The sequence below is a fragment of the Symphalangus syndactylus genome, chromosome 1, assembly GCF_028878055.3.
Source record: "Symphalangus syndactylus isolate Jambi chromosome 1, NHGRI_mSymSyn1-v2.1_pri, whole genome shotgun sequence".
Lineage (NCBI taxonomy): Eukaryota > Metazoa > Chordata > Mammalia > Primates > Hylobatidae > Symphalangus > Symphalangus syndactylus.
In genome coordinates, this window is record NC_072423.2 from 26765626 (window position 1) to 26775917 (window position 10292).

Sequence of the window (10292 nt, forward strand, 5' to 3'; positions counted from 1 at the left end):
GGGTGACTGTCACCCCCTGAGATGAGAAGCAGCTATCTAAGTCTTTGCAAGTGGATAGTTGAATATTCTTTTGAAGGTTTTCTAGAGATACAGAAACAATAGAAACTGCTTTGGGGATGAAAAAAATTAACACAAATATTAACAGAAATGCTGTAAAAATGAGTGCTGTAAGGATCACGATTTTAGATTTGTAACCTCCTTACTGAGGCCCTTATCCCCTTTGGGGGTAGGGGTGGTCGAATGGTCAAATGCATATACTTACCTACAGACTCCGCTTCTGAGGATGGCAATTTCCAGGTTTCCTGCCATCTACCAGTGTTTTCAAACCTCAAACCATTCACTTTCCCCTTTAAAACTTCATTGTGGGTATTCTAAAAATGAGATATATTCTGTTATATAACCATAGCACAGTTATCAACTTCAGGAAATTTAATTTATTTATTTGTTTTTTTTCGAGACAGAGTTTCACTCTTGGTTGCCCAGGCTGGAGTTTAATGGCATGATCTCGGCTCACTGCAACCTCCACCTCCCAGGTTTAGGCAATTCTCCTGCCTCAGCCTCCCGAGTAGCTGTTATTACAGGCACCTGCTACCACACCTGGCTAATTTTTGTATTTGTTGTAGAGATAGGGTTTCACCATGTTAACCAGGCTGGTCTTGAACTCCTGACCTCAGGAGATCTGCCCGCCTCGGCTTCCCAAAGAGCTGGGATTACAGGTGTGAACCACCGCACCCAGCCACGAAATTTAATATTAATTTCATGATGTTATCTAATCTATAATTCATGTTCAAATATTATCCACTGTCCCCATAATGCCCATCAGAGCATTGTTTTTCCTTCCCTCCAGAATCCAGTCGAGAGCCACAGTTTGCATCTAGTTGTCATTTAATCTCCTCTACTCTCAAATGGTTTCCCAGCCTTTGTCTTTTATGACATTGATAATTTACAAATATATAGGACACTTATTTTATAGAAAGTTCCTCAGTATGGGTTTGTCTGGTGTTTCCTCATGATTACATCTAGGTAGATTTTGAGGGCTTTTCTGTGAAAAGCCAAAAATCACAGATTCTTCCAATGTTTTCCCATTTCGTTCAGAATGAAATGGGCACGCTTTACCAAGCCCTGCAAGTCCCCGTGAGGCCTGTCTTTGTAGCCTCCTCCCAACCGGGCTCTGGCTCGCTCAGCCTCTGGGTCTTTGCACCTGCTGTTCCTCTTCCTGGCATGTTCTTCCTTCAGGGTCTTTGCCTGTCTCGCTCCCTTCTTCATTTAGGTACATTTCACCACACACTGCATGATCAGCTCAGGTTCCCATCCCCAGCATTCTTTCAATGTTCAGAGCCCTCCCTTCCTGCCAGACTTCTGACAGCCTGCCTCTTCCTGTCCCTCCCCTAAGAGTGGACGTATACGTAACACGGACTAATACTTTGCTCTTCGGAACTAGCCTGGTGTCCCTTCAGTGCCATGTCACGGATGGAGTTTGTATGTAAAGCACTATTAATTTACAAGACAGTGACATCTAGTGGACCAGCTGGGACCAGCTTTGAGCTAAAGGCTCTTGATACCCTTAACCATCCAAAGACAAAATAAAAAAACAAAAAACAACAAAAAGCACCACCTTGATTTCTGGATAGAGTCTGAGGTGAGATCTGGAGAATCTAGTGAGGTTCCTGTGGAGATGTGACGTGGCCATTGATGGGTTAAAGATATCTGAAGATTCAGGTTTCTGTTATGTGTGTGTGATGGTGAGGGGAATAGAGGGCAGGCCTAATAGGAGAAGAATAAGACACACTGGTGTGTGAGACCGCTAAGTCTAGTATAAATTCATTTTTCAAGAGATCAATTTCTCATTCAAAAGGTTATGAACATGAAATTAGTGTATGCTCTTGCCAAGTGATGGTGATGATTCAAAATTGAAGAATTCATTCATTAAGTGTACTCAGCTGGGGAAAAATTAGTAAAATTTCCTATTTATTTATACTTTACAATATAAATACAGGCTGGGCATAGTGCCTCATGCCCATAGTCCCAGCTACTCAAGAGGCTGAGATGGGAGGATCGCTTGAGCCCAGGAAGTTGAGGCTGCAGTGAGCCATGATCACACCACTGCACTCCAGCCTGGGCGACAGAGTGAGACCCTTTCTTTACATAAAAAAATTGAATATAAATATAAATACAGTTGACCCTTGAACAAAGTGGGGTGTTAGGGATGCCAACCCCCAATGCAGTCAAAAATTCAGGTATAGATTTTGGTTCACCAAAAACTTAACTAGTAATAGCCTACTTTTGACCGGAAGCCTTACTGATAATATAACGGTCAATTAACACATATTTTTATGTGTATTATATACTAGATTATTACAATAAAGTAAGCTAGAGAAAAAATGTTAAGAAAATTGAGGAGCAAGAAGAGGAGGCGTTGGTCTCAGGGGTGGCAGAGGTGGGAGAAAAATCTGTGTGTAAGTGGATCCTTGCAGTTCAAACCTATTATTATTCGAGGGTCAATGGTAAACCAAAGGCTTGAATATTGAGACATTACCTAAAAAGCGAGCTTTATTTTTTTTTTATTTTTTGAGATGGAGTCTCACCCTCTTACCCAGGCTGGAGTGCAGTGGCACGATCTTGGCTCACTGCAACCTTCACCTCCCCAGTTCAAGCAACTCTCCTGCCTCAGCCTCCCAAGTAGCTGGGATTACAGGTGACCACCACAACACCTGTCTAACTTTTGTATTTTTAGTAGAGATGGGGTTTCACCATATGGGCCAGGCTAGTTTTGAACTCCTGACCTCAAGTGATCCACCTGCCTTGGCCTCCCAAAGTATTGGGATTACAGATGTGAGCCACTGCACCCAGCCAAAAAAGCAAGCTTTAAAATGCAATATAAAGAAATATTTTAATTACAATTACAAATTCAATCAATTTGCATTTCAATGAGTAATGTGCAAGAGTGCAGTTTTCTCATATACCAACAAACTATATTATCAGTCTTTTTTTTTTTTTTTTTTTTTGAGGCAGAGTTTCACTCTTGTCGCCCAGGCTGGAGTGCAGTGGTGCGATCTCAGCTCACTGCAACCTTCGCCTCCTGGGTTCAAGTGATTCTCCTGCCTCAGCCTCCTGAGTAGCTGGGATTACAGGCCTGCGTTACCATGCCTGGCTAATTTTGTATTTTTAGTGGAGAAGGGGTTCCACCATGTTGTCCAGGCTAGTCTTAAACTCCTGACCTCAAGAGATCCACCCTTCTCGGCATCCCAAAGTGCTGGGATTACAGCAGTGAGCCACCATGCCCCTCCAGTCTTTTTGTTACTGATGATTTGATGGATAAAACAAGGCAAAACATGGGGTTGTTTGTTTTTTCTTGTAAATTTGTTTGAGTTCATTGTAGATTCTGGATATTAGCCCTTTGTCAGATGAGTAGGTTGCAAAAATTTTCTCCCATTGTGTAGGTTGCCTGTTCACTCTGATGATAGTTTCTTTTGCTGTGCAGAAGCTCTTTAGTTTAATGAGATCCCATTTGTCGATTTTGGCTTTTGTTGCCATTGCTTTTGGTGTTTTAGACATGAAGTCCTTGCCCACGCCTATGTCCTGAATGGTATTGCCTAGGTTTTCTTGTAGGATTTTAATGGTTTTAGGTCTAACATATAAGTCTTTAATCCATCTTGAATTAATTTTTGTATAAGGTGTAAGGAAGGGATCCAGTTGCAGCTTTCTACATATGGCTAGCCAGTTTTCCCAGCACCATTTATTGAATAGGGAATCCTTTCCCCATTTCTTGTTTTTGTCAGGTTTGTCAAAGATCAGATAGTTGTAGCTATGCGGCATCATTTCTGAGGGCTCTGTTCTGTTCCATTGATCTATGTCTCTGTTGTGGTACCAGTACCATGCTGTTTTGGTTACTGTAGCCTTGTAGTATAGTTTAAAGTCAGGTAGCGTGATGCCTCCAGCTTTGTTCTTTTGGCTTAGGATTGACTTGGCGATGCGGGCTCTTTTTTGGTTCCATATGAACTTTAAAGTAGTTTTTTCCAATTCTGTGAAGAACGTCATTGGTAGCTTGATGGGGATGGCATTGAATCTATAAATTACCTTGGGCAGTATGGCCATTTTCACGATATTGATTCTTCCAACCCATGAGCATGGAATGTTCTTCCATTTGTTTGTATCCTCTTTTATTTCATTGAGCAGTGGTTTGTAGTTCTCCTTGAAGAGGTCCTTCACATCCCTTGTAAGTTGGATTCCTAGGTATTTTATTCTCTTTGAAGCAATTGTGAATGGGAGTTCACTCATGATTTGGCTCTCTGTTTGTCTGTTATTGGTGTACAAGAATGCTTGTGATTTTTGTACATTAATTTTGTATCCTGAGACTTTGCTGAAGTTGCTAATCAGCTTAAGGAGATTTTGGGCTGAGACAATGGGGTTTTCTAGATATACAATCATGTCATCTGCAAACAGGGACAATTTGACTTCCTCTTTTCCTAATTGAATACCCTTTATTTCCTTCTCCTGCCTGATTGCTCTGGCCAGAACTTCCAGCACTATGTTGAATAGTAGCGGTGAGAGAGGGCATCCCTGTCTTGTGCCAGTTTTCAGAGGGAATGCTTCCAGTTTTTGCCCATTCAGTATGATATTGGCTGTGGGTTTGTTGTAGATAGCTCTTATTATTTTGAGATACGTCCCATCAATACCTAATTTATTGAGAGTTTTTAGCATGAAGCGTTGTTGAATTTTGTCAAAGGCCTTTTCTGCATCTATTGAGATAATCATGTGGTTTTTGTCTTTGGTTCTGTTTATATGCTGGATTACATTTATTGATTTGCGTATGTTGAACCAGCCTTGCATCCCAGGGATGAAGCCCACTTGATCATGGTGGATAAGCTTTTTGATGTGCTGCTGGATTCGGTTTGCCAGTATTTTATTGAGGATTTTTGCATCAATGTTCATCAAGGATATTGGTCTGAAATTCTCTTTTTTGGTTATGTCTCTGCCAGGTTTTGGTATTAGGATGATGCTGGCTTCGTAAAATGTGTTAGGGAGGATTCCCTCTTTTTCTATCGATTGGAATAGTTTCAGAAGGAATGGTACCAGTTCCTCCTTGTACCTCTGGTAGAATTCAGCTGTGAATCCATCAGGTCCTGGACTCTTTTTCGTTGGTAAGCTATTTGCTCCTCATCACTGGCCATCAGAGAAATGCAAATCAAAACCACAGTGAGATACCATCTCGCACCAGTTAGAATGGCCATCATTAAAAAAGCAGGAAACAACAGGTGCTGGAGAGGATGTGGAGAAATAGGAACACTTTTACACTGTTGGTGGGACTGTAAACTAGTTCAACCATTGTGGAAGTCAGTGTGGCGATTCCTCAGGGATCTAGAACTAGAAATACCATTTGACCCAGCCATCCCATTACTGGGTATATACCCAAAGGACTATAAATCATGCTGCTATAAAGACACATGCACACGTATGTTTATTGCGGCACTATTCACAATAGCAAAGAGTTGGAACCAACCCAAATGTCCAACAACGATAGACTGGATTAAGAAAATGTGGCACATATACACCATGGAATACTATGCAGCCATAAAAAATGATGAGTTCGTGTCCTTTGTAGGGACATGGATGAAACTGGAAAACATCATTCTCAGTAAACTATCGCAAGGACAAAAAACCAAACACCGCATGTTCTCACTCATAGGTGGGAATTGAACAATGAGAACTCATGGACACAGGAAGGGGAACATCACGCTCCGGGGACTGTTGTGGGGTGGGGGGAGAGGGGAGGGACAGCATTAGGAGATACACCTAATGCTAAATGACGAATTAATGGGTGCAGGAAATCAACATGGCACATGGATACATATGTAACAAACCTGCACATTGTGCACATGTACCCTAAAACCCTAAAGTATAATAAAAAAAAAAAAAAAAAAAAAAAAAGAAACTAGGACTTTAGCTCAAAATACAAAATTTATGTCAGTAAAAAAAAAAAAAAAAAAAAAAAAAAAAAAAAAAAAAAAACAAGGCAAAACATAACTTATTTTATTTTTATTTTGCATTCTCTTATTATGGGTGATATTGAGTAATTTTTCACCTGATTTCTTCTCTGTGAATTGTCTCCTTATACTTTACCCAATTTTCTACGATGTTTTTTTTCTAATTGGTTGGTAGGACCTCTTTTTATATTAGGTTAGTTTACATTTTGTCTGAGATATGAGTTACAAATATTGTTTTCCAGTGTATCATTTGTCATTCAACTTTGCTGCTTATGATGGTTTTTGCCATGCAAAATGTTCTTTTAATGTTCTTTTTTTTTTTTGAGATGGAGTCTCACTCTGTCTCCAGGCTGGAGTGCAGTGGTGAGATCTCAGCTCACTGCATCCTCAGCCTCCCAGTTCAAGCCATTCTCCTGCCTCAGTCTCCCAAGTAGCTGGGGCTACAGGTGCGAACCACTACGCCCAGATAATTTTTTTTTGTATTTTTCATAGAGACAGGGTTTCACCATGTTGGCCAGGATGGTCTCAATCTCTCGACCTCATGATCCACCCACCTCAGCCTCCCAAAGTGCTGGGATTACAGGCGTGAGCCACCGCACCTGGCCACAAAATCTTTTTATAGTTTAGGTTTTCGTGTTATGCTTAGAAAGGACTTTCCTTTTCTGAGGTTGTAAAACAAAACTATTGTGTGGTTTATTGAAGTACTTTCTTGGATAAGCTTTTCAACTTAAATATTTGATCAGTCTGGAATTTGTAGTGTTGTCACTTTATTTTTTCATGTGCTGAATTGTTCTGACATCATTCATTCAATAATGTACCTTTTCCCCATTTAAAATGCCGCTTTTACCATACTCTAAATTCTTTTGTCTTTTGGGTGGCAGTATAGGTTTGTTTTCCAACCCTGTTGATTTACAGAGATGAGAAGATATTTTTTGTAAGGTAGACTTTTAATAACTGCTTTTATCACCAGGTTAAGTCATGCAGTTACAAAGTAGTTAGAATTCTGAAAGGGCATTATAGGTTTATTTTTAAGCTCATTTTTGCATATATTATTATTTAGCATTTGACTGGGACACTACTGTTCAAAAGGACCTGGCCAAATAATTCCCAAACAAAACATTCAATCCAAGGTTGTTTTCAACCCACTGTTTGTGAAGCTGAGTGCAGAATGCAAAGCCTCTAAAAGAAGAGGACAAAGTCAGGCTGAGTAGAGGCCATTAGCAATGCTCACAGCCAGCCAATCTCCAAACAGGGAAACCACGTGTTTGTTTGTTTTTTTCTGGAACATGCTACTTGAATTATTGTTCAATTAGTCAACCATAGACCTTCAAAAGAGAACAATTTGTTAACATGATAAGGAGGTTACTGCATTCTTTGGACTATGTGTCATAATTATAGTCAGCAAACTCCGACAGTCTTCACAGAAATAGCCCTCCATCATTTTTGTAGGTATGAAGCTAATTTAATTCTCCATAGGGCTTCTTATTTTTGCTGGATAACAATACATGGCTGATAAGCTCTAAATGGTACTGTCTTATGATATAAAAATACTAGCTTTTTAAATGTATTATGTTTATAGGCATTCACTGCTTGAATCAAGGTTAGGCTTGTTAAGAGATTAAAAGCAATTTTATTACAGCAGCATTACTTATTTTTTTTCCAAAAGAATAAAATTAATAAGCAGAAACAGCTTTTATTTTTGTTTGCATCCTGTAAAATTGAGTTATTTTGCTTCAATAACTCATGTGAGGACCACGCCACCTTCTTTTTTTTTTTTTTTTGAGACGGGATCTCGCTCTGTCGCCCAGGCTGGAGTGCAGTGGCGCAATCTCGGCTCACTGCAAGCTCCGCCTCCCGGATTCTGGCAATTCTCCTGCCTCAGCCTCCCGAGTAGCTGGGACTACAGGCGCTTGCCGCCACGCCCGGCTAATTTTTTGTTTTTTAAGTACACATGGGGTTTCACCTTGTTAGCCAGGATGGTCTCAGTCTCCTGATCTTGTGATCCGCCCGCCTCGGCCTCCCAAGGTGCTGGGACTACAGACGTGAGTCACCGCGCCCGGCCCCCATGCCACCTTCTGAAGACGTTAAAAGTTACAGCACTTCCCAGGCTTGTCCAGAGCAAAAGAAGTAAGCATCTGATTACTCTTGACTGTGCCTTCCCTGGCAACAGTTGCTGACTGTGTTGGGAAGAGCCACAGAGCAAGGCTGCACAGCCAGATGGAAGAGATTTTTTATTTAGAGGCAAAACACCTACATGTCTCTCTCTCTGGTGTCGGTGATTTCTACTTTCACCCTCATCAGCTTGTACATGATCCCCTAACCTTAATTTCTTTCTCCTTAGGGGGCTGATTTGGATCGATTTGTTAAGAATGGTGTTCATTATCTAATGAGTCAAGAGAGAAGGGGGTTTCTGTGGTAACATGTAAACCTGTGGTAGGTCTGCAGAAGTTACAGGTGAAGAGGGTAGCAAGGAAGTCACCCATGAGCCATCTATACGAAGGTCACACTGGCTTCATTGTATACTTTGAACACTTTCTCAATGGCATTGACATAGATGGTGGTCCTCATGTCCAATCCCAGGTTATACTTCATGGCTATGCACAAAATTTGCCTAGCAGAACTCTCCATTGCGTACACCAAGTCAGCGTGCATGGTCTTTCTCTGATGCACCTGATATCCTGTCTTGGAACTCTGCTGTGGGTATAATGACAATAGTTCCACTGTGCTTTCCAAATTTTCTTGCTAAATTCTCTTGAACAGACACTAGCAAGTGGTAGTTACACTCCCTTTCATATTTGAAGGTCAAACAGCCATAGCTGACATGATTTAGATTCTTCAGCCACTCAAAGTCGGACACTGTCCCTCCTTTGACATTCAAGTAGAGATCTGGAATAACCATAATGCTCCTGACATCAGTTCCTCCCTGTCACACACACACACTCCTAGTTCTCCCATCTTAAAAACTCCCTCTCTGGACTTCACTTTGCCTCCTGCCTCTGCCAACTTCTCTCATTTTTTTTCATTAAGAAACCTTGAAACAGTTGTTCATATGCACTGTTTTCACTTTTCCTTCTTCCATTCTCTCCTGAACCCACACACACTGGGCTTTGCACCCAATATGCCACCCACACTGTCCTAGCCAAGGACACCAATGACTCAAGGTATAATTTGCCTAGGACTGTCCTGGTTTGCACCTATTGTCCTGGCATAATTATGGTGTCTCCTTCTCCTCTCAAAGGGGATGTATATATCTCATACATACGTGTATGTATCATATCTATCTATCTATCTGATATCCATATGGAGTAGGAATAGTCATTCATATCCACAGTAAAGTTATCAATTTCATACATTTCCATTGATGCAATACTTTTACCTAATCTACAATCCATATTACATTTTCATCAGTTTTGACCTAATAATTTCCTATAGAACATCATTGTGTGCCACACATCCTTGCCCCCCAGTATAGACTCCAGTCTAGGGTCAGGTATTGGATTTATTTGCCATGGCTCTTTAGCTTCCTTTAACCTAGAACATTTCTTTGTCTTTTACAACATTAACATTTTTAATTATATTTTAGATTCAGGGGATACATGTGCAGGTTTTTTACCTGCATATATTGCATAATAGTGAGGTTTAGGCTTCCAGTGAACCCATCAACCAAATAATGAACATTGTACCCAATAGGCAATTTTTCATCCCTTACACCCCTAGTGACCTCCCCCATTTTGAAGTCCCGAGTGTCTATTATTTTCATGTTAATGTCCATGTGCACCCATTGTTTAGCTCCCGTGTGGTATTTGATTTTCTGTTTCTGAGTTATTTCACTTAGATAATGGCCTCCAGCTCCATCCATGTTGCTGCAAAAGATATGGTTTCATTCTTTTGTATGCTTGTATAGTATATTCCATGATGTCTGTATACCGCATTTTCTTTATCCAATCAACTGTACAATACGAATATTTTTGAAGAATAGTCTTCCCTGACTTTTCTTTTTTTTTAGGTTTTCTTTTTTTATTATTATTATACTTTAAGTTCTAGGGTACATGCGCACAATATGCAGGTTTGTTACATATGTATACATGTGCCATGTTGATTCGCTGCACCCATACACTTGTCATTTACATCAGGTATTTCTCCTAATGCTATCCCTCCCCCACACCCCCCACCCCCTGAAAGGCCCCGATGTGTAATGTTTCCGGCCCTGTGTCCAAGTGTTCTCATTGTTCAATTCCCACCTGTGAGTGAGAACATGTGGTGTTTGGTTTTCTGTCCTTGTGATAGCTTGCTGAGAATGATGGTTTC

General features: G+C 40.7%; 1 pseudogene; it reads right to left on the reverse strand.

Moving 5' to 3' along the window:
• Positions 1 to 8431: 8431 nt before the first annotated feature.
• On the reverse strand, positions 8432 to 9756 carry LOC129488156 (glutamate dehydrogenase 1, mitochondrial-like; annotated as a pseudogene).
• Between the last annotated feature and the right edge of the window lie 536 nt (positions 9757 to 10292).